Source organism: Lissotriton vulgaris, chromosome 5 (assembly GCF_964263255.1).
Source record: "Lissotriton vulgaris chromosome 5, aLisVul1.2, whole genome shotgun sequence".
In the NCBI taxonomy this organism is placed as follows: Eukaryota; Metazoa; Chordata; class Amphibia; order Caudata; family Salamandridae; genus Lissotriton; species Lissotriton vulgaris.
Genome location: NC_141693.1, coordinates 279,462,559 through 279,485,699, shown reverse-complemented (window position 1 = coordinate 279,485,699; position 23,141 = coordinate 279,462,559). Strand labels below are relative to the sequence as shown.

At 44.7% G+C, this 23,141-nt stretch overlaps 1 long non-coding RNA gene across 1 annotated transcript in view; it reads right to left on the bottom strand.

Moving 5' to 3' along the window:
• The window catches only part of LOC147710691 (uncharacterized), a 138,766-nt gene extending 116,292 nt beyond the window's left edge, over positions 1-22,474 (bottom strand). The window contains exon 1 of the long non-coding RNA XR_015295647.1: positions 22,414-22,474. This is a non-coding gene — a long non-coding RNA (uncharacterized LOC147710691). The remainder of the gene's footprint in view (positions 1-22,413) is intronic.
• Positions 22,475-23,141: the final 667 nt, after the last annotated feature.

Genomic DNA, 23,141 nt, shown 5'->3' with positions numbered 1-23,141 from the left:
CAACGAGGGTGCTAAACAGGATCAGTGAGACGAATGCGTAATCTGCGCGAATAAAGAGGAGGAAGAGGAAGAGAGGACTGACTATCTAGCTATGATAGACATGGTGGAAGGACTATGGACTAGTAATACACAAGAGACTCTTGGGAGTTGTGGTTTTTGAACTGTTAAAACGTTCCTTCAAATGCTTTGGGACTTAAAGCATTTTCTTTCACTGTTTGAATATTTTCCCTAAGCTGCTGTGGAGTTTTTATGTTAATAAAGCGAAGGAAGATATAGCATAATCCTCGCCTCCGTGTCCTTAATAGAATTGAAACTTACCGTTACATAAGCTAGGCAAATTTCGATTCCTATGCCCTTACATTCTGCGTGGAAAGCTTGCTTCTGTGTCAACAGCGCATCCTGCAATACTTATATGGCAAGGGACGGGGCAAGGGGCAATGGGGGCTACTACTTTCAACCTGGAAGTCCCCCCTTCCTCCAGGAGAACCTATTCCGCTCAGGTACTTCGAAATCTATGGGTCAAACAAATGCGCGATTGTGTTACGGGAGAGAACCCTTATGTGGAGGGTCCTTTTTCTTGCTGCCACTGTCGTGCCCAGTTCACTATACATATTCAGGAAGTTTGCACTAATGGGTGTTCCACCGTTCATACACCCACCCCCAATGTCACTAATAAAACCGCCAGCACTCTCATTGGGAGGAAAAATCTTCTTTGCAACATAAGGTCGCTACCCAAACACACATCTGAGGTATGGGACCTAATTTCCTCTAACAAACCAGATTTATGTTTTCTCACTGAAACCTGGCTCAAACCCCATTTGACCCCCTCCATTACACTAGCAATCCCGACCGGCTACAAAATAATAAGACTGGACCATCCCACAAAAATAGGAGGAGGGATCGCGATCATACATAGGCAGGAAATTAACTGCTCCATAGTAGCGGATCTGAGCACCCCAGAAATCGAATTATTGATTTTCAAATCTGCTCTTTCTCCCAAACAAAGCTGGATGGGAGCTCTGGTCTATCGCTCACCTGGACCTTGCACTAACTTCTCCAACACACTACTAGAGAACCTTGACCCTTATGTAAACAATGACAGGGATTTTGTACTAGTAGGAGATTTTAATATACACAACGAGCAGAAAGGCTGCAAGGAGGCACAATCTGTACTAAATGACCTATCCATACTAGGACTAATACAACGAAACTCGGGACCCACACACCAGGCAGGTCACACCCTAGATCTGATCCTATCTAATTCCCCTATAGTCACATGCCTACCCCCTATCCAGGTTAGCTGGACCAACAATTTTATCATCAAATTTTACACTCCTCACTCCAAACCTGCCCCCTCTGTGCCTATTCCCCTTCCCAGCGAACGGTGTCAATGGCACAAAGTCAATGAAAGCGCATTTAAAGAAAGATTTACTGAACCCTCCCTCACCCCCTCTGAAAATATAGAAAGTGCCCTCAAGAAATTCGAAATAGCAACTAGGACTGCCATAGACTACATAGCCCCCTTAAAACAATTTAGACCCGACCAGCCAATAAGCAAGAAATCTGGTTTTCTGATGACCTCAGGGCACTGAAACAAGCAGCTAGGAAACTAGAAAAGAAATGGAGAACCTCTCGCCTGACGACTGACAGGAACCACTACTGGGACTCACTTTCCACCTACCACAAAGCCATCCGTACTGCGCGAAAAACCCATATTGCATCCCAAATCACAGCCGCAGGGAACACCCCCAGGGTCCTATACCAAGTATTACAATCCTTTGTTAAACCTGTAGCATGTGAAAGCTCTGAGCTGGCATCACAACAGCTCTGCGACAAAATATCTCTATTTTTACCAATTAAATAGATACCATCTATGAGAAAATAGTCAACACCAATAAAGCCATGATCACTGACATAGCCCTTGTCCAACACGATACGGAATATAAGCAAAACATACACACCCTGGATATTTTCCCCCCTTTCACCCCGAGGAGACATCAGCACTGACAACGCAGATCAAAAGCGGCAGCCTGGATGACACTATTCGAGCCAGACTAATGCCCACTCTACTTAGAATACTATGCCCGATGATTGAGAAACTCAGTAATCTGTCACTTAGCACAGGCACCGTCCCCAGAGAATGGAAGCGTGCCCTAGTAAGGCCTATTAGGAAAAACACTTCCACACCGAACTGGCCAATCTCAGGCCCATCTCCCTGCTACCCTTTCTGGGAAAACTGACTGAAAAGCACGTCAACTGTCTCCTATCCAGCTATATCGAACTTGCTGGCGGCCTGGACTACTCCCAATCTGGGTTCAGGCCGAAACACAGTACAGAGTCCACCCTTCTGTCTGTTACTGATGACTTGCCCATGTACCAGGACAAAGGCTACTCAGTGATCCTGGTATTATTGGATCTGTCGGCAGCGTTCGACACCGTGTCACATACCATCCTGATTGACCGGTTGGCGAACGTGGGAATCAAGAACAAAGCCCTTGCCTGGCTAAGGAGCTTTTTATCCGATCGCACCCAGACTGTCACCATGGGTGCATATCGTTCAGCGGAGGTAGAGATTTCAAAAGGGGTGCCACAGGGCTCCTGTCTGAGCCCAACCCTATTTAACACCTATGTGGCACCCCTGGCAAGAGTGATGTGCAAATATGGCTTCATTCCCGTGTCATATGCTGATGACACGCAGCTCCTCTTCCCCTTTAAGGCTCTCTCCGCTGAAGTAAAGAGCTCCTTCTTATCAGGCATGAAGGCAGTAGCACAATGGATGTCCAGTAACTACCTACAGTGCAACATCAGTAAGACAGAGGTTATGCTGTTCGGGGAGGCAAAAATACTATGGACCCCAGACTTGTGGCCGCATGACCTTGGAACTGTCTCAGAACCTAAACAGGTCGTGAAAAATCTGGGGATCCGACTTGACCAGGAACTATCGCTGAAACAACACAGTAACTACGTTACAGGCTCATGTTTCCACACCATCAGCCTGTTACGCAAAGTCTTTCCCCTCCTGCCAGACCCCTTCAGGAAAACCTTAGTCCAAGCCCTTGTCTTAAGTCGAATCGACTACTGCAATGGCCTGCTTCTCTCCGCCAATGAGGGAGTGCTGGCCAGACTCCAGGTAAAACAAAACACGGCGGCCCGCCTAGTCCTCAATGCCCCCCCAAGAACTGCATCTAAGCCCCTCCTTGACAAACTGCACTGGCTCTCAATTCGACAGAGGACTAAATTCAAAATATGCTGTCTGATACATAAGAGCGTAAATGGACAAGGCCCCACGTACCTGGAAAAGTAATTCATTCCATATATTCCCCCAGATCTCTCAGATCCAGCAACAGTAATCTACTGGTAGTGCCTCATGTCAAGAAGGCTAGACACGGAGGTAAGGCACTCTCAGTAGTGGGACCCAGACTATGGAATAAACTACCTCTGACTCTCAGATTGTGTTCTGAACATCTGAAATTCAGGAAACAACTCAAAACTCTTCTGTTCAAAAATGAGATCTAGTCCCAGCCAATACCGCATCCTCTGTTTATGCTAACTGGCCCAAAAGCGTAGAGATACTCCAGTTGGAGTCGATTCAAGCGCTATAAAAACCCATAAATAAATAAATAAATAAATAAATAAACTTCACCTTCCTATTCTTTGCCAGAGACCATGAGGACCACTCTATTGTGCTGGTGATTGGCCGTCCATCAGATTGGGTGGGACCAACGATTGACGCAGGTGACTCCCTTGTGGTTGGGCTGTTGGACACCCCAGGTCTCCACATTGCAGGTATTCAATTGCTGGCAAAGCATTATAAGCTGCCACCTTGGGGACGTCTGGAGGGTTTCCCATATGAAGTAATTCCAGGATCTCAAGGAGGAATTCAGCCTCCATAACACCCAGTTCTACAGGTACCTGCAACTCCATCATGCACTGGCAGAATATCACGCACTGCTTCTGGGCCTGCCAGAATATAGTCCTCTTTAAACATTGGAAGCTTTACGTGCCACGTGTCAACACTGGATTGATGCCCTTGATGATAGCGACTGAAGGGATGCCAAGATGACATCAAGGGTAACCGGTCATCCCCTCCTGTTTACGCCTAATCCAACTCAAACTCCTCCACACTGCATCCTATACCCTGAAATGGCTTTAGGGGATGGGCGCTCTCCCTACCCCTATCCCTACCCCTACCCACTCCGATGTGCAACAGACGATGGTGACTTCTTCAATACAGTAAGGGCCTGTCCCATCATTGCTAAATACTGGTCCTCCATTTTCACAGCACTTTCTGAGATTTTGGAGAGGTCTGTTTAGTGTTACCCTTGTGTGGCCTTGTTGGGTATTCTGGAGGATGTTGGGGTGCCTAGGAGCGAGCGTGCATTGGTAGACATTGGCATTGTCTTGGCTAAGCTTGATTTTGCTCGCTGCTGGATATCCCTCATGCCACCAACTATTAAGGAAAGGCGTACCATGATGGACCAGGTGCATTAAGACTGAAGACCCCATTTATAAAGTTCATAGTTACCCATAGAAGTACAGGAAGATCTGGGGAAGGTGATGGGAATACTAAGGCCCTGATGGCAATTGACTTGCCAGCCGTAAACTATTTTATTTCTTGTGTCACAAGTGTGATTTCCTTATACAGATACTATGCACTGGTTTTGATATTTGTTGTAAAATCAATAAAATCTGTTTTTTAAAAAAATTACCTCTGCAAGGAACTCTAAGGGGTGCACCAGGCCAACAACTATTCTAGATGTCAGTATGCAGACAAGACCACTGCTACCTAAACTCAACATCGGTAAATTACGCCACAGGTTCAAAGATGGCTTCTCCACAATCCTGGATCTAAAGTGTAAGCTGTACTTGAAACCTAGCCTGCTGCAGCCACAGTTTATGCCAGTTGCAGATGACAGCCAGGAGAGGAGTGTGTGCAGTGATGGTTCTCTTTGAGGAGTCTTAATGGCTTCACCCCACAATTAGGCAACTGTGCCAGAATCCACAATGAGATCATCCTCAAAGGCTGAAAGCACATCCTAAATAGATGTAGTTCAAAGGGCACCAACTCAGCATGCTCCTTAAAGTGACAACTTTTTTTCCATGAAAAAGACTTCAGTTCAGCCATACAAGATTTGAATATATCTGAACTCACACACCCTGCTTGCCAGCATCTCCTATGACTCCCATTGGGAATGCCCGCTACCCAAATATCAAATGTCTCAGGTACTTTCAGAGAATCTGGCCCACTGCCAAATTGCCCCACTGAGTCCCTTTATCAGTCCACATCACAGTTAAAGTCTGATGTATGCTGTAAGAAGTGGTACTCCGCCATATCTGCCAACCAACTTTCAGATAAGGGTGGGAAGCAAACACTCATAACAGCAACCTCAAAAAAATAATGCAGGAAGAAGAGGACAAAAATGCCTTCTTTTGCTATGCTTCTAGGATGTAAAAAAAAATTCCCACCCAGAAAAATACCTTTTCTTGCTATGTTTCTAAGGTCTAACCCCCCCCCCCCCCTCCACCCCCTCATCCAGTCAGTGCTACTGTAGGACCCAGAAGCCTGTCCGGGAGGTCCTGTTTCTCTGTGAGTTTCCTGTCTGGATCCAGCACCTTGAGGTCACTGTGGATGAACAGGTACTAGTGATCATCTGAGAAGGCTCCTGGAGCTGCAGAGGTGCATCCTGGCACATAGGCTCCACTTTGGGGAGGATGCTGCGGGTGTGAAAAAACAATATTAGCAGTCTTACTTGTGCCAACATTGGGGCTCAGAAACATATCTCAATACCTCCTTGAAATCTCTATACCCATAACCAATAACCTTGTAATATATTGTAATTGCATTTATATAGCGCTTACTACCCCCGACGAGGCGTCAAAGCGCTTTTTTAGTGAGTAGCACGCAACTCTGGAACCCATAAAGGATAAGTGTTGAATTAGTATAGTGAAAAATGAAAGTAATTTGAGTGATGGATATGTTAGTCAGTTATTTGGATTCAGAAGGATAGCGGAGGGATGGAAGAGGGGAAACGGTTTGCAGTTATATAGTGTTTGTTACCCTGGTGGGGTGTTAAAGTGCTTTTTGGGCGAGTAGCAAACTACTCCAGAAGCCATAAAGGTTTAGTGTTGAATTAGTACATTTAGCTATGTACTCATAATCCTGTAGCCTTAGTCATGTATCATGTATCCATGACCATCACCCCTCTACCCATACTCCTTCTTTAGCCCTGTAGTCATAAACACAGAGCATCCATCCAAAACAATGTACTCTTTACCCTGTTTTCTTGGTCTGAAACATGTACACATAACCCTGCACTCATGACTGTGTACCCTTCTCGGTGAATCCTCTGCCCTGTATTGCTAACTTGAAAAGAGCTGAGCGGAGCTGCCCCTAAAAGAGGTGTCTATAGAAGCTCTTCAGCACATTAGTCAAAACTCGAGACCAGACTTTAGCATTACTGCATTGGACAGCATTGGCCATTACAGTGGTCCTGGTTTTCCCTCATTGTCTCATACTCCTTTTGGAGTCTTTTAATTGGAATATTTGTATGAATATAGACTATATTCTGAGGCTCTTGTATGAATATTATTCATTGATTACTTTAAAGATAATTAAAAAATGATTTATTTTTAAGTGAATATTCTGACTAGATAACATTGGATTTAGTTGATATACTTCTTCTATGTTGTACTTCATCTTATACCACCCCATCATCTTCTGGGGAGCTTTGGCTTGGTCAGCGGATTACCTACTGCCAAAGGTAGTCCAAGCAGCTGCAGGACTAATTTGCAGTGATAGGCTGAGTGAGTGGACCGCTGCCCAGCCCCGCATTAATGCCGAGGTCTGGCCCACACTACTCCTTCCTACAGAATCAGAAAGGGAAGTGGCCCATCGTGAAAGTAAAAAGGAACAAAACGAGAAAAGGCAAAAAAAGAAAGGAGAGTAAAGCTACAGTCTACAGCATATTGAAAGCAAAGGGGAGAATTGAGAGATAAAAAATGGCAAGAGTGGGAGGAAAAACATAAAGAAGTGTTAAAGATGGCGTTGCAAACAGTAAGGAATCAACAAAGGTAAAACAAAAAAGTAAGAAAAATAGTTTAAAAAGTTTGATGATGTGGAGTACACCCTCCTACCAAGGCCCAACAGAGTTGGCACTTGTTATCTCTAGCCTCACCTTTCTGGGCCCAAGAAACAAAACCACCCCACACTGTAACCCTGCCCTCTTCAGCATCCTGGCCAGGAAGGAAGTCCACCATCCCTTTACTGTCAACCAGGACTCCCTTTATCCATGCAAAAAAAGAATAGAACACACGCACCACATCAACGAACAAACACACTACCCATCCATCCCACTCCTTGAGAGGAACAAAGGATCCGTTGCTCTGTTAACAACGGACTGAGGGACGCAGTTGTGATTTTCCAGTAAACCTCGTATTATCCACCAGCTATTTAGAGTATGTCCTACTTGTAGCCCAAGCAAGGCTCTGATCATGTTGTCTGGTTGGTGTCATTATGAGGGTGAAACTTCCTCCTCCCACACCCGGTCTTTGGCTACAACCAATTGGAAGCCAGTGGCAGTAGACTCAGTGTCCTTCCTGTACTTTATTTTTTACCCCATAATCCTGGTCTCCCTTGTCCTAGGTCTGATTCTAGCACAGGGACACACCGTTGGTGTAACCAGGCGCTTTATAAATGGCATTTGATTGATTGAGTCGAGGTTGGCTGCAGGATGCGTGTTGCTCCCATGAACAGATGCCACTTGGCATGAGTGTCTCACATCTTGCCCTTTTTGAAAAATGTACAGTCACATTTGTTCAGTCAATCTTGCAGGTCCCTAGACAACTTCTGAGTGATGATGACATCTTTTTGACGTTGCGGCAGTTCACATTATCAGGAATGCCACATTCATTTGTGGGCTCTGATGATGGCCTGACACCTCGGATACGACGTGTGACATTTCTTTAAGTGGGATGTAATGCAAGTGATGGCTCGAAGGTGGGATGTGGCAGTGGACATGCTGCCCTGGATTTCTGAGATTTTCAAGGGTGTCTTGTCGAAACAGATGTCTTAATTTCTTTGACTGTGGGGGCTGGGCTGTACCCTCTACAATAAACTTTGCAATGCCTCTCCATCTTCTTTTATCGGCGCTCCATTTCATTTTACTTCTACCAGTGCCATTGTGCCTGTTAGACCCTAAACAGTGGTGATGTGGTAAAGGTCTTGCTAGTCTCTGGGATTCCCAGCATGCCACACCTGCTCTTAAGCACTGAGAGGGCATTGGCAACCATAGTGGATACCATCTCTGCAACTACTGGAAATACAATGCATTCATCCATGACAATGAGCAAACCTTTCCCGAATTTTAGTGGTCCAAAGAAGTCAGCTCCTAGGACTTTTCGTATTGCTTTGGGTAGTTCTGACATCATCTGAGGAGCACTAGCATCCCGGAGCACTGAAAAATGCTGCCTGTCTTCAGCGGGATTTCTACCATGGTGTGGAATAATGTGAACCGCATCTTTTGCACTTACTGCCCCTCTGTGACTCTTGTGGGCCACACAGACGATGCATTGTCCTGTGCTGTTGGGGGAGTCATTAAGAGTTCCAAGGTACACTGCACCTCCATATGTCTTGGACAGCTCTCCACTGATTGGAGGATTTGAGATCCTCCCAATAGTCATCTGGCAAATGATTTCTGGAGTCACACATGTCGTGCTTTAGGTGGCAAGAAAAAAGTAGGGAGGGGGGGGCTCTAAAAGGGGTGTGGCCAAAGAAGCATAACTAGGAATACTTTCCAAGAGGCAAAACCTATGTAATTTGGGGACGTGGCTTAAAACATGTAAACTAAAATCCAGCCCTTCAGGCATCATGCTTCAAGAATGGTATTTGGGAGCCTCTCGAAGAGTTCTCTGTTATTGCACTCAAACATGTCACATATTAACAAATGAAGCTAAAACAAGCCAGACCTATTGAATTTGCCAATGCTTGTCGTCCTCATCGGGTAAATGAACAACGCTTCTGAAGCTGCTGCTGATGTCCTGGTGAGGCCTCACATCCTGTAATGGCCATTTTACTACACAGAGCCTCCAAACAATTATCTCGAAACCTGCTCTCTGCAGGGGGTTCCAGTTAATTGTGTGCGCACCGTGTGATATTGGCGCCTCGACCGGTGACGGTGTGAAGAGAGACGACTTCATCTGACACACACACACACACACACGGGTGTGTGTGTGTGTGTTTTGGAAGGTCTGTTGTTGTGATCTTATATGGGAAGCATTCTGTGTCCTTAGTGAGTGACCAGACCGGTGCTCTTCTATTGGGACTAACCCCCAGATGCATCAAAGTTATGTTTTGCGAGTGCTTAGTTGCGAATTTTAAGGAATCGCTATTAAAGACTCACAAAACGGGATGCATGTAGGAATCGCAATATTATTTGCGATTTCTACTGATTCCTTATTTGCGATTTGCTAATTGCTAATCGCAAATAAGGAATGGCTTTCCCATTCATTCCTAAGGGCCTAACCCCCAGATGCATCAAAGTTATGTTTTGCGAGTCCTTAATAGCGAATTTTAAGGAATCATTATTAAAGACTCGCAAAACAGGATGCATGTAGGAATCGCAATATTATTTGCGATTTCTACTGATTCCTTATTTGCGATTCGCTAATAAGGAATGGCTTTCCCATTCATTCCTAAGGGCCTAAACGCCCATAGGAATGAATGGGGAGTCATTCCTTATTTGCGATTTGCAATTAGCGAATCGCAAAAGTGCAGCAATTTCAAGGGTGCCAGGGTGTCCAAAGGACACCCTGTTGCACCCCTGAAATGGTAATGTTCACTGGTGTTGCGCCCACACATGTCCCAAGGACATGTGTGTGTGTAACATACAACTTAGAAAAATGCACTTAAGTGCATATTTCTATGTTTTTGCTATTTACCACGTAGTTTGACTTCACGGTAAATAGCGGCCCCAGATTGCGAGTTCACAATCTTCGAATGGTTCATGCATTGCATTTAAGGAATCGCAAATTGCGATTCCTTAAATGCAATCACAATTTGAGAACTCACAATTATTTGCGAATTCTTAAATTGCGAGTGCATGAACCCTTGATGCATCTCAAATGCCATTTTTGCGGGCGCAAACGGCCGAATTTTGCGATTTGCACCGTTTGCGCTCGCAAAAATGCTTGCTGCATCTACCTGATAGCGCTTAGCAGAGTATGCAGGCGGAGGTGTGAGAAGCTGGCGTGCAGGGCTAGGTGTACCGGATTATGGGTACAGAGAAAGTAATACAGGTTAGAAAATACAAAGACAAGGGCACAGGGTTATAGGTGCAGGGTTAAAGGTACAGGTTTTAGGTGCAGAGCTACGGTGGCCTGGTTATGGACAGAGTAATAAGCACATCATAAAGGACTAGTGCTACGAGGCCAAGGGTGCATGGAAATGAAGCGTAAAGGGCTATGGACACAGGGTTATGGCTACAGTGTATGCAATTAAGAACACATGGGTAATAGTATGTGGCTAATTGTCCAACACTAAGCGTTCTGTTTAGAGGGATAGCAATACAGGGCAGAGGATTCGCCGAGAAGGGTACACAGTCATGAGGGCAGGGTTATGTGTACATGTTTCAGGCCAAGAGAACAGGGCAAAGAGTACATGGTTATTGATTGTGTACTCTGTGTTTATGGCTACAGAGCTGGACGGATTATGGACAGAGGGTTGATGGGTATGGGTACAGGATACATGACTAAGTATACAGGGTTATGAGTACATGGCTAAATGTACTAATTCAACACTAAACCTTTATGGCTTCCGGAGTAGCATACTACTCGCCATAAAAGCTCTTAAACACCCCAACAGGCACTATATAAATCCAAACCTTTTTCGCTCTTCTATACCACCGCTATCCTTATGAATCTAAATAACTGACTAACATATCCATCACTTAAATTACTATCATATTTCACTATACTAATTCAACACTAATCCTTTATGGGCTCCAGAGTTGCGTGCTACTCTCGGAAAAACCACTTTGACGCCTTGTCAGGGGTAGTAAGCGCTATATAAATGCAATTACAATACAATACAAGGTTATTGGTTATGGTATAGAGATAACAATATAGGAATGGGAATGCAGGGTTATAGGTACATGATGAGGAGTTGGTTAAAGGTGCATGGTTATGGCGAAAGGTCTTAGAGTCATGGACACGGGAATAAGGGTTATGGGTACCAAATCCAGGATTAAGGATACAGGGTTAAGGACAAAGGACAACGGTGACAGTGTGCATGGTTATGGACAGAGGCTAAGGTTTCTAGACGCAGGGTTAACACTGCATGGTGCATGATTGTGGCTGCAAGCCTAAGAGTGCTCACCTCAAGGTAGAGGATTATGAACACAGGTTTAGGGGTGTAGAGCTAAGAATACAAGGCTGCTGGTGATTCCTGCGGCCGCCGCCCCGCAACAACTACAGGTACGAACCCCCACCTTGCTACGCCACTGGCTCTGCCCTTGAATCTCAGCACCCTGGCTTTACTTAACTTTTCCTCCTATGGAGTTCTGCAAAGATGTCCAGATAAAGGGCCTACGATTCCTGGTTGAGTGGGGAGGTCACAGCTGTCTTCCCTCTGTTAGTGCTGTGGCTAGTTCCCCTGCCGTTTCCTCCTCCTCACCCCCTTTCATCTACCAAATTTACTGGCTCACTCATCTTGTTCGGTAACGTAAATGTATTCCTTCCGCAGAATCACTCCTTTGGACCTCGCTCTTTGGTTTCGGTAATGCCATCCACCCGAAGGGTTGAGCTAACAGCACTTATGGTGGCCCTCCCTTCCCATTTAGAATGGCTCACCGTATAATGCTAATTTCTCCATGCTGCTACTGGATCGATTGCAAGGCCGACAGCATGACTGGCTGTAAAAGGATTGCTCTTTGTCATGCTTGGACGGGCTTCAACGTTGATGCAAGTGTCCCCCTCTCTAAATTAGCACCTTTCATCTCTGGGACCTTTATGAGGTCCATACTCTATGTGATTTGAACTTTAAACACAAACCTATGCAAATATGGAAGTTATTGGCATAAGGGATTGCATCTATCCTTATTATTTTCTTCTTCGCCAATATATGCAGGTACAAGTGATTATGAAATGTCTAAAGTAATCGATACCATACAGCTACATCAAAACACTTTCCACATAGACCATACTGCATTCATGTATCCATCCATACACTGGTGTCTAATGTATAAGAGTGCTATTTCTCACTCCTTTTCACCTCAAATCCATGAAAAGGCACAGCAAAATATGTAATAGGAGCTGAGCTCTGGTCCTGATGCATGGCGTCAAAACCATACCCATGTAGGCCACATCGCAAACACACAGTTTTCCAAACATAAGATTCCCGTGGAGTTGCATGCTACCTGTCCACACACTGACATCAATGCCTTGTGAGAGGTATGAAGCACTGTATAAATGCACCTGTAATACAACTGAACTGACAGCAATGTGAAGTGGCTAGCGGTGGGTGGAACTCGTGGAGTTTTACTCCGTAGAATTCTGCGAAGTTACCAAGAACGCAGCGATACTCTGCGGACTTCTGCCTATGGGTGGAAAATATGCAGCTCACTCTGCAATTTAGTGGCAGTAGCGAGAGCAGCACTGAAAATCAACACGAACTGCACCATGCGTTGTGCAAGAGAGCACAGCAATTCAAGTTGATTTTGCTCCTGCTTGAGTAGAAAATCCACTTGAGTGGCAGCAAATTTACTCGATCGACAGACCTCTGAGAGTGACAGCCGGTGACCCCCTGCTTTTAAAACTCGAGCTCGGGGACGTCTAATCTCGCTCAGCAGCTCGCACATTCTGGAACCTATCAGGAGAAAAATTATGTCACATGGTGATTGGCAGAATTTGGCCAGAACTCAGCGTTAAAGAGTAACATAGAGTGGCCGAAACTCCCCCAATTTAATATTTTGCCTAGCCCTACTAATTGCAATATAGCACTAACAAAAAGTCTCAACATATCCCTAAACAAATACTCAAGGTCTGATATGCATGGATACTTAGGGCACAAAAGGACAACCAGGCATGCTTTATATGTCATTTTCCCTGCCTTCTATAACATTGTAGACCCTACTCAGTCTCCAGCTCTGTCTTTGGTTCATGTACTATGAAGAAGCCATTGTGTAGTGTATAGTGCAAAAGACAACGCCAACAAGTTAACTGCTGAAGAGCAATGCAGAGGTCTTTAGAGAATAGACCAGACTGGGGATAGTTTAAGAATATTTGGTTGAGGTAAGCAGGTGACAAAAGCCTAAAGTCCTCTTCCTTAGTATGGAAAACCTATACAATGTTGCATTCAGCAAAAATCAAACTTGTATGTACATACATGCCACATTTTGAAAGCACTATGGGACCATACAACGGTGGAATTGTGATATGCAAATGTTGATAACAAACACAACATCATTCAAAGGTACCCTCTTTTTCTGCTATTTTTTCAAAGCTGCTCCAGGATGCCTGGGTTGGAAGGATTCTGTTTACACACTGTGAGGCTTCTGCTAATTTACTTCTGGAAGTAAATACCCCTCCTTTTGCAGTGGCAATCAAATATTTATGCACGTGTTTCACTGCCAGATACTCTAGTAATAAGAAATCATCAAACCAAACAGAAACAGACTGCAAACATACCAATAACGTAATTCCCAGAACACTTACAGTCAAAATGTCCAGTCTGAAAAATCCAAACTGCTTAGGTTTTCATTTGGTTTGTGATCTGCTTGGTTATTATTTTACTATTTGCCCACATCAGTGCATCACAACAGAATCACTGATTATACTCCAGTATTTGTTTGAATGCATACAGCAACTCCAGTACTTTGGAAACTGAAAACTATAGGGCATATTACCAAGCAATAGCGATAATTATCGCTATTGCTTGGTTAGAGACGAAAATTTACAGCTGAGCTGCGGCGATTTGTATCGCAGATAAACCTTGGTATTACCAAGGTTTATCGCAAATGCGATAAAAATCGGCTGCAATGCATGAATATCGCTGAAAAGTCAGCGATATTCATGCATTACCGAGCTAATGCTCTTAGCCATGTTATCCACCTCCCATTGGATAACATGGCTAAGAACTGCTCAGGGCAGGTGTTAGCTTTTGGAGATATTCGCGATTATCGCGAATATCTCCAAAAGTTGGTAATAGGAGATAGCAATGTTAGCAACTGTTTCCAGTCGCTAACATCTTGGCACGCCCACTTTGCATGTCATTAGTGATAAATATCACTGACATGCAAAGCGGGGCCCAAGATGGTCGCTATCTCCTACTAGCTGTCGCCAACTGGTGTTAGTCACAGCTAGGTAATAGGGAGATAATTTTATCTCCGCTTTCTTGGCTTTTAAAGCCAAAAAAGCGGAGATAAACCTCCTTGGTAATATGCCCCTATGTATTTTTCCGATCTTTGTAAGCCATAAATCTGTATTGGTGGGTGGAAACCCTAACATTGGGTGGTTTTAACAGATGTGGCACACTTGATATTTATTTTCCTTGCTATCAAACTGTGAAAAGGGTGGCACTGCTCTTGTACGTCCCTTGCTTAAGAACATGTCACTGAATACGTTCATTCCATATAATGATTTATTTACACCGCATCATCGTATGGGTTATCCCAGCAAGCTCCATGTTTGGAGACATGCCCGCATTCACGCGGCTGCAAGCGTGCATATATTGCACCGTCGTGCTGGGTAGCAATACTTTTAGTCAGAAAGGGCATGAGTACAATTGTGGACTTGCAGTGATAAATATTTCAAAAGCACCCTGTCCTGCCACAAAAAAGCAGTGTTGTCTTTTTTAAATAACTGTGAAAAAAGCGATGTGTTTAATCTGTAGATGATGCATTTTAGTCGTCACTGCACTCAATCCTACTTAGAAAGACTATAAAGTCTCAAATCCACTAAACATGTCTGTTCTAATCCCATTGAGGTTGTCTGAGGTTATTAAAATGTACAATTGTTAAGTCATCTCCTCATGCTGGCTCTGAGGATAGCAGTGTTTGAAGTGTGAGCTCCTTCCAACAGCCCTGACCCTCCCCGAAGACCAGGTCCAGTTGGCCCTTGTGTATATATGTGGCTACGTACCCTCAAGAATACGTCACAGAGGCTAAGTCTAGGTGCCTATTGGGACCAACCGGAAACTCTATGTCAGATTAGTAAAACTAGCCTTAAAGCGCTTTACTGGGGTTTTGTGGAGACCGAATTTGTAATAAATTGCAAAGGATCGCTCTCGGCTGCTTTTATTGATCTTAAACCGGCACCATCCTTCGAGGGTACTATAGATGAAACTGTACGTCCTCTAGCAAGGAAACTATACCTACAGTTTAGGTATGGCTGCCTACCTGTAAAAACCTTCAAAAGAAAATGGTGTAAAGTAGGAGACAGGGTCGATGAGAACTGTACATGTTGCCAAGGGCAATCAGAGTCAACCGAGCATGTATTCTTTTTTTGCCCCTTGTATAGTCAGTCTCTAAACAAATGGATAGCCCCAACTCTGTAGAAATGTGGGATTAAGAAAGTACAAAGAGGCATACAGAATAATGCAGACAGCTACATCCCGTAATATAGTTTTCTGTACAGCCATTTTTTTAATGGCAATGTGGATCAGGCGTGCCAAGTGTTCCCTTAATAATACCTAGGCTGTTACACCACTGAAGGGCCTCGTAAAATTGTATTGTGTAAACTGAATTATTCTGTGTGGACTACTGTCTGCTAATACGATTCAAGACATCCACTGAATTTTTAAGCTGGTTTTAAATTATTTCTTGATAAACTCTCAGTCCATTTAAAAATGTAACTTTGATTGATTTTATTGTGCTGCTATTGTAATGGATAATGGATGCATATTGTAAATGCCTACAATTTTTTTTATTGTGTTTGTGTTTATCTTTATGTTGTACTTTTTTTTATATAAAGTGATCGAAATAAAGTCTTTTGAACTGAACTGTATATATGTAGTGCAGGCCTAGGGCTAGGAAGGAAGGAAGGGGTCATTCTACAGATATCAATAGGTGAAGTACAGTGGAAGCAAGGGTTAGAACTAAATACTGCTTTACATAAGAGGCCACAGGAAGTGCTCTTGGTATCTTCTGCAGCTGGATAACGGATCTGAAATTCGACTGGGGCCTGCATAGAGCTCGCTCGTTAGGTGAGCTGTCTTTATTGTATTTTATTGTAGTAGTTTTTGGATAGCGCTGACCACTCCTGAGAGTCTTTGAAGCGCTTTAGTGGCAACATCTAGAGATGCGAGGTGCGGAAAGCTCCTCAGGTGGCAGTGGGGCAGTTGGGTATGCAGGGTGTGAGACACTGGATGGTTAGATGGTTAGACCGCATGTGGGGTTTGAGACATTATGTGGCATCTGTTTCGTGGCACTGCCTTCCATGTGAGAAGCGAGACACTCTAAGCTCTTTTAAATGGTATAGCTAGGCACATGAGGATCAAAGCTTGTCTTTGGTCATGCAACTGGGCATGCAATTATTGAGGAACTGATTGGTCTAAATTTAAAGCCAACGGTGGGCAAGGCTCAATACTAGGTTACATCAGAGAATGCGGAGGATTGTGAAGTGTGAGATGTAATGCTCCATGAAATATCTTTGTATTATAAATGCATTTATATAACGCAGATATATCGCTTACAAAACCTGAGGATGCGGGCAGTGTTCAGCTCCAGAACTTCATGTTAAAAATTAATCTAGTTGTTATTGGTCTTAGTCTTGTGCTCTCAGGGAGGCCGATCCATGCATTTACTCCAGCGTCTAGGGTGGATTTAATTAATAGGGGTTCAGTGTGATCAATGAGGGGTGGTGTCAATTCAAGAAAATAATTGGTTGGCTTTGTGAACGAACCAGTGAAGATTTGGTTTTAATAGGTAACAAGGCGAAACTTTCAAGGGGTGGGGGAGTGAGACCCTTTGAGAGGAGATGTCGGCACTTGGAAAAATACAATAATTGAGATTAAGGCAAACATGCATATAACTTAGAGTAGACTGCACACAGATAGAGGCATCCAGAGGATGGAAAGCAAGGAGAGGTTTGTTTAAAGGAGGAAGGAGAGGTGACAATTTGAAATTTTAAGTCAATGTGAAAATTATCATGATGGAATATAGAAGAGATCGCTTGCAATTTGAGGATGCAAAGACTGTATAAAAGAACATCATTGTTGCCTGTGAAATAGTGCTATATTCAGTACTTATGACAGACCCTAGAATCCGACTAACAAATCTGTTGATTTCTAGGCTACTCCTAGACCACCACTTCAGAAAGGCCAACTGTGAGAAATTGGGTTTTTGATTGAGGGGAGTGAAAACGTTTCTCAAGCAGCAGCCACACTCCATGTCAGGGGGAACCCCTAAAGTGAACTAAATAACTTGTGCTTAACCCTTTGATAGACTGGCACAAACGCAGTCAGGCTTAACTTGGAGGCAATGTGTAAAGTATTTCTGCAGCACACAAACAGTAAAAAAATGACAACAGAACGCAAGAGATATTCCATGCTAGTTCAGAAAAACAGAGTAAAATATAATAAATAGAATGTAACAAAATGTACAAGAATCCAGTCAGTAGAATGGGAGATATGCAATTTTAAAGGTCTAAGCAAAAATCGCACCAAGGAGCACAAATCGTTTACTGGTATCTGGCTGCGGTAGAACGGGACAAAATCACGAGTTCAGGCCACCCACGATGGTGTGAAGGAGTAGAAAGTGCTAACTGTGGAACTCTAGTTGCACTAGAATGGGACAAAGTCACAAGTTCAAGCCAGCCACAATGGTGTGCATGCCAGATACAGGGACCAATTTAGTCAGACTGAAAAAGTTACCTTCTTAAACTCTGGTGCGCAAAGTTGAAAATGGCAGTATTTCACAGGAAGAGCTCATCTGATGCCAGCTAAGGCTCCAGGACTTGGGTAGGTACCTTTTGGGGATCACAAACTCACTCCAGAAGAACCCAGCAGGGCGCCGGCAGGGTCAGTTGTGGGCCCAGGCAGGGCCAAATACAGGTCCAGGCAGGACCAGTTGCAGCAGGTCAGCTGGACAGTTGCAGGAAGGCCTCTGGAGCTTGTTGTGTCCCTGTAGCTCAGAACAGAAGGTCCGCCAACTGACCGTTGTACTCATGCATGTCAGCCTGGGATGAAGGGAGCAGACCCAGTCTTCCTTCTCAGAGAGAAGGGAAGACCTTAACCAGCAGTTCCCTGGTAGCAGCAATGCAGTCCTCTGAAGAACGAGCCAGGCCTCAAGCAGCAGGGCCGTCCTCTAGGGACAAAGGCAAATGCTTAATTTATGCCAGTGGTTTTGGGTGCTCTCTACCTGCACTTAATTGTCAACACAAGCCATTATGGCAGTCTGCCAAATGGTGGCGTTAACTAATTTAGATATGAGGAAAACACCAGTTGTTTATTAATTCAGTATACTTTAAAAATGACTAATATCTGCCGCCCAAGTCATTCTTATAGCTTTAGGGGCCTGGAATAGTCTAATTTGTCACACTTGTAAGAGTGTCAGGCTTAGTAGTTGTGTTGGTAATGTCATGGCAGCAGGTATTGAACGCTGCAGTGGCCTCCTGACGAGGGACCGTCATTTTTCTTCTTTTCAGATTAAGCATTGTTCAGTAGTATACTGATGAGTGGCCCAGAAGGTCCAATATTTTTATCTGGTGCCAATCTTGGAAGTGTGAGAAACTTCTAGTCCACACACACATTTGATTCTGGAAAGTTCATTCCTTTCCCTTTCTTCCCATGACCAGGCTCCAACTGTTCTAGAATGACAGCAGACTGGTGATTGTATTGAAGGCATCATTTTGAAATGTAAGTCAATCGATAATTCCGTATTTATATAGTGCAGCTTATCACCTGGTAGGGTATCCAGGCGCTTGCAGGTCCTGGAGGCTTATTTGAACAGCCAGGTCTTGAAGGTCATTCAGAAATCCAGAAGTGAGGTGATGGCCTGGAGTTGTGTGGGAAGGCTGTTCCATGTCTTTGCTGCGATGTGGAAGAAGGAGTTTCCTCCACTTCTGCATCGGTAGATGCAGGGAATATGAGTAAGTGAGAGGGAGGTGAAGCGTAGTATTTTCAATGGTTGGTGGAAGTTCAGGCTGTGATTAATGTAGGTGGGTCCTTGGTTGTGTAGAGCCTTGTGTGCATGGTCAGCAGCTTGAATTGGCTTCTCTACTGTAAAGGGAGCCAGTGGAATTGCTTGAGGTGGGGTGTGATGTGGGTTCATCGGGGCAGGACAAGGATGAGTCTGTCTGCGGAATTCTGTATGTTCTGAAGTCTCTAAAGGAGGTGTGCAACATTCCTATGTAAGGGTGTTGCCATAGTCCAGAAGGCTGGTGATGACGGCCTGTGTCACGGTGCGTCTCATGTGTAGGGGGAGCCACTAGGAAGATCTTACGTAGCATGCACAGAGTGAGGAAGCAGGCGAAGGAGATGGTGTTGGCCTGTGATTTCATGGTGAGCTTGTTGTCAATTATGATTTCAAGGTTTCTGGCATGGTTGGAGGGAGTGGGTGTGGGTCCTAGGTCTGATGGCCACCAGGAGTCATTCCATGTGTTGCTGCTGTTGCCAAAGATCAATACTTCAGTGTTTTCTGTGTTCAGCTGCAGGCAGTTGTTCTTCATCCAGTCAGCGACGCTTGTCATGGATCTGACTGGGGAATAATTAACGGACTCTGGTAGCTGGTCACTCCTGAGAATGGGTAGGGTAGGAAAATGCCAAATTTGGAAACGTTGCACTTTCAAAATTATAATGTAAAACCCGACTTTACCATTCAGTAGGATTTTAAATCAGAATTTATTTGTGTCCAAACATGACATTTCTACCGGCTTCCAATCAAATATTAGCCCTTATGAAATGTAATAAGAAAAGAAAACCCTATGGAAGAGGTACGCCTTACCGTACTGAAAAACACATTTAGGAGTTTGTATACTACCAGGACATGTAAAACTTAAAAACACATGTTCTACTTTTCAAATACAATGGACCCTTCCTTGCTGTTAGGGCCTGCTTTAGGAGTGGCTTATATGTATTAAAAAGGGAGGTTGAGGTCATGCAAAAGGGTCACATTGCCTGGTCTAATTGACAGTTTTAAACTGCACACAAGCTGCAATGGCAAGCCTGAGACATAACGTAAGGGGCTACTTAAGTGGCTGGCAAAATTAGTGATGCAGGCTCACCGGTAGTGTTTAATTTACAGGCCCTGGTTACATGTAGTACAACTTTACTAGGGACTAACAAGTAAATGAAACGTGCCAATTGGGTCTAAGCCAATCTCACCATATTTAAAGACAGCACAAGCACTTTAGCACTGGTTAGCAGTGGTGAAGTGCACATAGTCCTAAAAGCCAACAAAAACGGGTTCTGAAAACAGGAGGGGTGAAGGCAGAAAGGTTGAGGGTAACCCTGCAGAGATGGCGAAGTCCAACAGCAACTGATCAACTCAGGGGTTGAAAGTGTAAAAGAATTGCTGAACACATATATACTGAAATATCAACAGATTTCGACTGCTCAACAGAAGCAGTGACCTCTTGATCATAACCGCCTGAGAGAAGACACAGGCTGTAGTAAGTTCTCAGGGAAGTAATCCAATATAAATATATACTAGCAGCCCGTCCGGGTTGTCCGGGTATGAATTGCTGCCGGCCAGTAGTATATTGTTTTGTAGGATTTTGTTTTGATAGCATTTCTTATCTGTGACAGGCCTGTGAAACGCTCCGATTCATAGTGCACTGCTGATGCACTTAAGAGTGCGCGTTCAGTAGTGTGTGAACTCGAGTTTCCCTACTTTATTTTTCCTTGCAATATTATATAGCGCGAACTCGACAACATGGCATGAGCACAATTTACATTACAGAATAACACATTCATTTGTGGTAGACACGGGGAGACAAAGCGATTTGCCTGGAATCACAGGATGTTGAGCTGATGCCGAGATTCGAACGTAGCTCCCCAGCTCTAAAGTTCGCAATTCTAGAACTTGTGGCGGGAGGTGTGTCTAAAAGTGTATGTCGGTGCTGGCCATCAATGAGAGAGACCTGTGCATTTTTCAAATGGGTGGTGAAAAAATATGAGTATGTTGCTGGAGATGTGGGCCGCCGTGCCACCAATGTACTTACCGGGGGAGGGTAAACACCCATTATTCCGCAACAAGATGGCCGCCTGGTAGGAGCTCCCGAAGGAGCTCCCCGTGCTTGGGATCCCTTAACCGGGTATATCCCTGTTAGCAGCAGCCATCGACCTCCCCAGGAACAAGAGTAACAGAAGTAATGTTTTGGACACCGCTGTGACCCGCCAGCGTCATAACAGAGAAGTCCCTGCAGGAACGGAGTGCTGCGAAAGCCTTGGGACGCGGAACAACGTTGGAAACGGCCCGCACCACAGCAGAGGAACCCAAGGGACATCGTTAGGCGGAGTGAGGCTCGGGACGGTGGTAATCGACACCCGATATCCTCCACAGCCAACAACGAGGACAGAACAGAACGCACACCGGACCCTCCCCCCCCACCCCCGAACAGAAGGCAGACGCTGAGATCGGGAGCCAGGGGGTCGCATCTCAGCGGACACCCCGGGACCGAAGGGGGCTGAGGCTGAGACAACAACAACGGAACACCCGCCCGACTGCAGCAGAGGACGCTGGTCGCAGCACCGGGATCGGCAGGAGGATCACCGAGATCAGCTGGAGCAAGACGACAACGGAGCCCCCCCTCCCCCCACCCCCTTGCACCTACCGCCGCAGCAGAGGAATCGGAGCGGGGCAGCGGGCACCAGGACCAAAGCGGGAGGAGCACCGGACCCCTTTCATTCCCTTTGGTCCCGACGGCAGCAAAGGCAGCACCGGGACATGATGACGCAACCCCCCCCCTCTCCCCCACACACCGCAGCAGAGAAATACTAGCGGTCTGGAGAGCCGGGAGGGACGCTGGACACCGGTTGCTGGCTAACACGGCGGGGGTCACAAGCTATCGAAGCGGACCCGCGAGAGCTAAACACAGCTCAACTTCAAAAAGAACCTTTCTTTTAAGAAGAGCGAGCGAGGAGCTGTAGGGGCGACAGAACACCGAAGCCTGCCCTCATTGACATCGGTAGATTCCTGGCAAATGGATGGGATGCTTTTCAATATAATACAGGCTGAGCTCTGACGTGAGATCAAGTATATACAGCCACATACATCTACGAAGAGGAAGGAAGCCAATCATGGATTAATGTAGTGCTTCTGTAAAACTCTACTGGCAATATTTACTGAAACACAGAAACTCAGGTATTTACTTCTCCCACCCGCCGGCTCTCTTTTGAAAAATCTAACTCCTTTGAAAAATCTAACTCCTTTGTACAAAATGGCTGGGGCCATAAAACTGTAACAATAAATCCCCCCATACCTCTGTCGTCCACGTAGCCCCTCAGCTCAACTCCCCCACACAGAGATAAGATTTCCTCCCAGCTAGCCTTGAGCTCTGTTTGCTTAAACAGAAAGTGGAATCTCTTCCCCTGTGCTCAGAGTAATAGCAGCAAACAGAGGACTATTCTCTCTTTCTCCCAGCCTGCACAGCAACAAACAGAGGACTACTGGCTTGATCTGAACTATTTGGCGGCCATTTTAGTCTAGTTTCTAGTTTTTATTGGATTATAGTATTTTAGACTAGTAGAACAGAATGCCGGCCTATGCCCGTATTATTATACTTTTACATATAGTTTTATCATTTGTTTAGGGCAGATTACTACCTCATATATGAAAGAATGTCCGCCTATTATTGTATTATTGCAGTATTGCTCTCCTAGCCTATTCTGAATTTTTGTATTACACAGACTGCTACCTCATATATGAAAGAGTGTTTGCCATCATTGCATTAGTACACTCTAGCTTTATTTTAAACATTTGTATTGCACAGATTACTACCTTAAATATGACAGAGTGTTTGCATACCATTGCAGTACTATACCTATATCGGTATTTTGAACACCTGTAAGCACAGATTATTACCTCATATATTAGGATTCCTCACTAGTGCCACTTTTACCTGTATTTTGAACATTTGTAAATGCACAGATTGCTACCTCACACTATTTGGGTTGACAACCAATGTCACCTTCGATTTTTGAGTTTTGA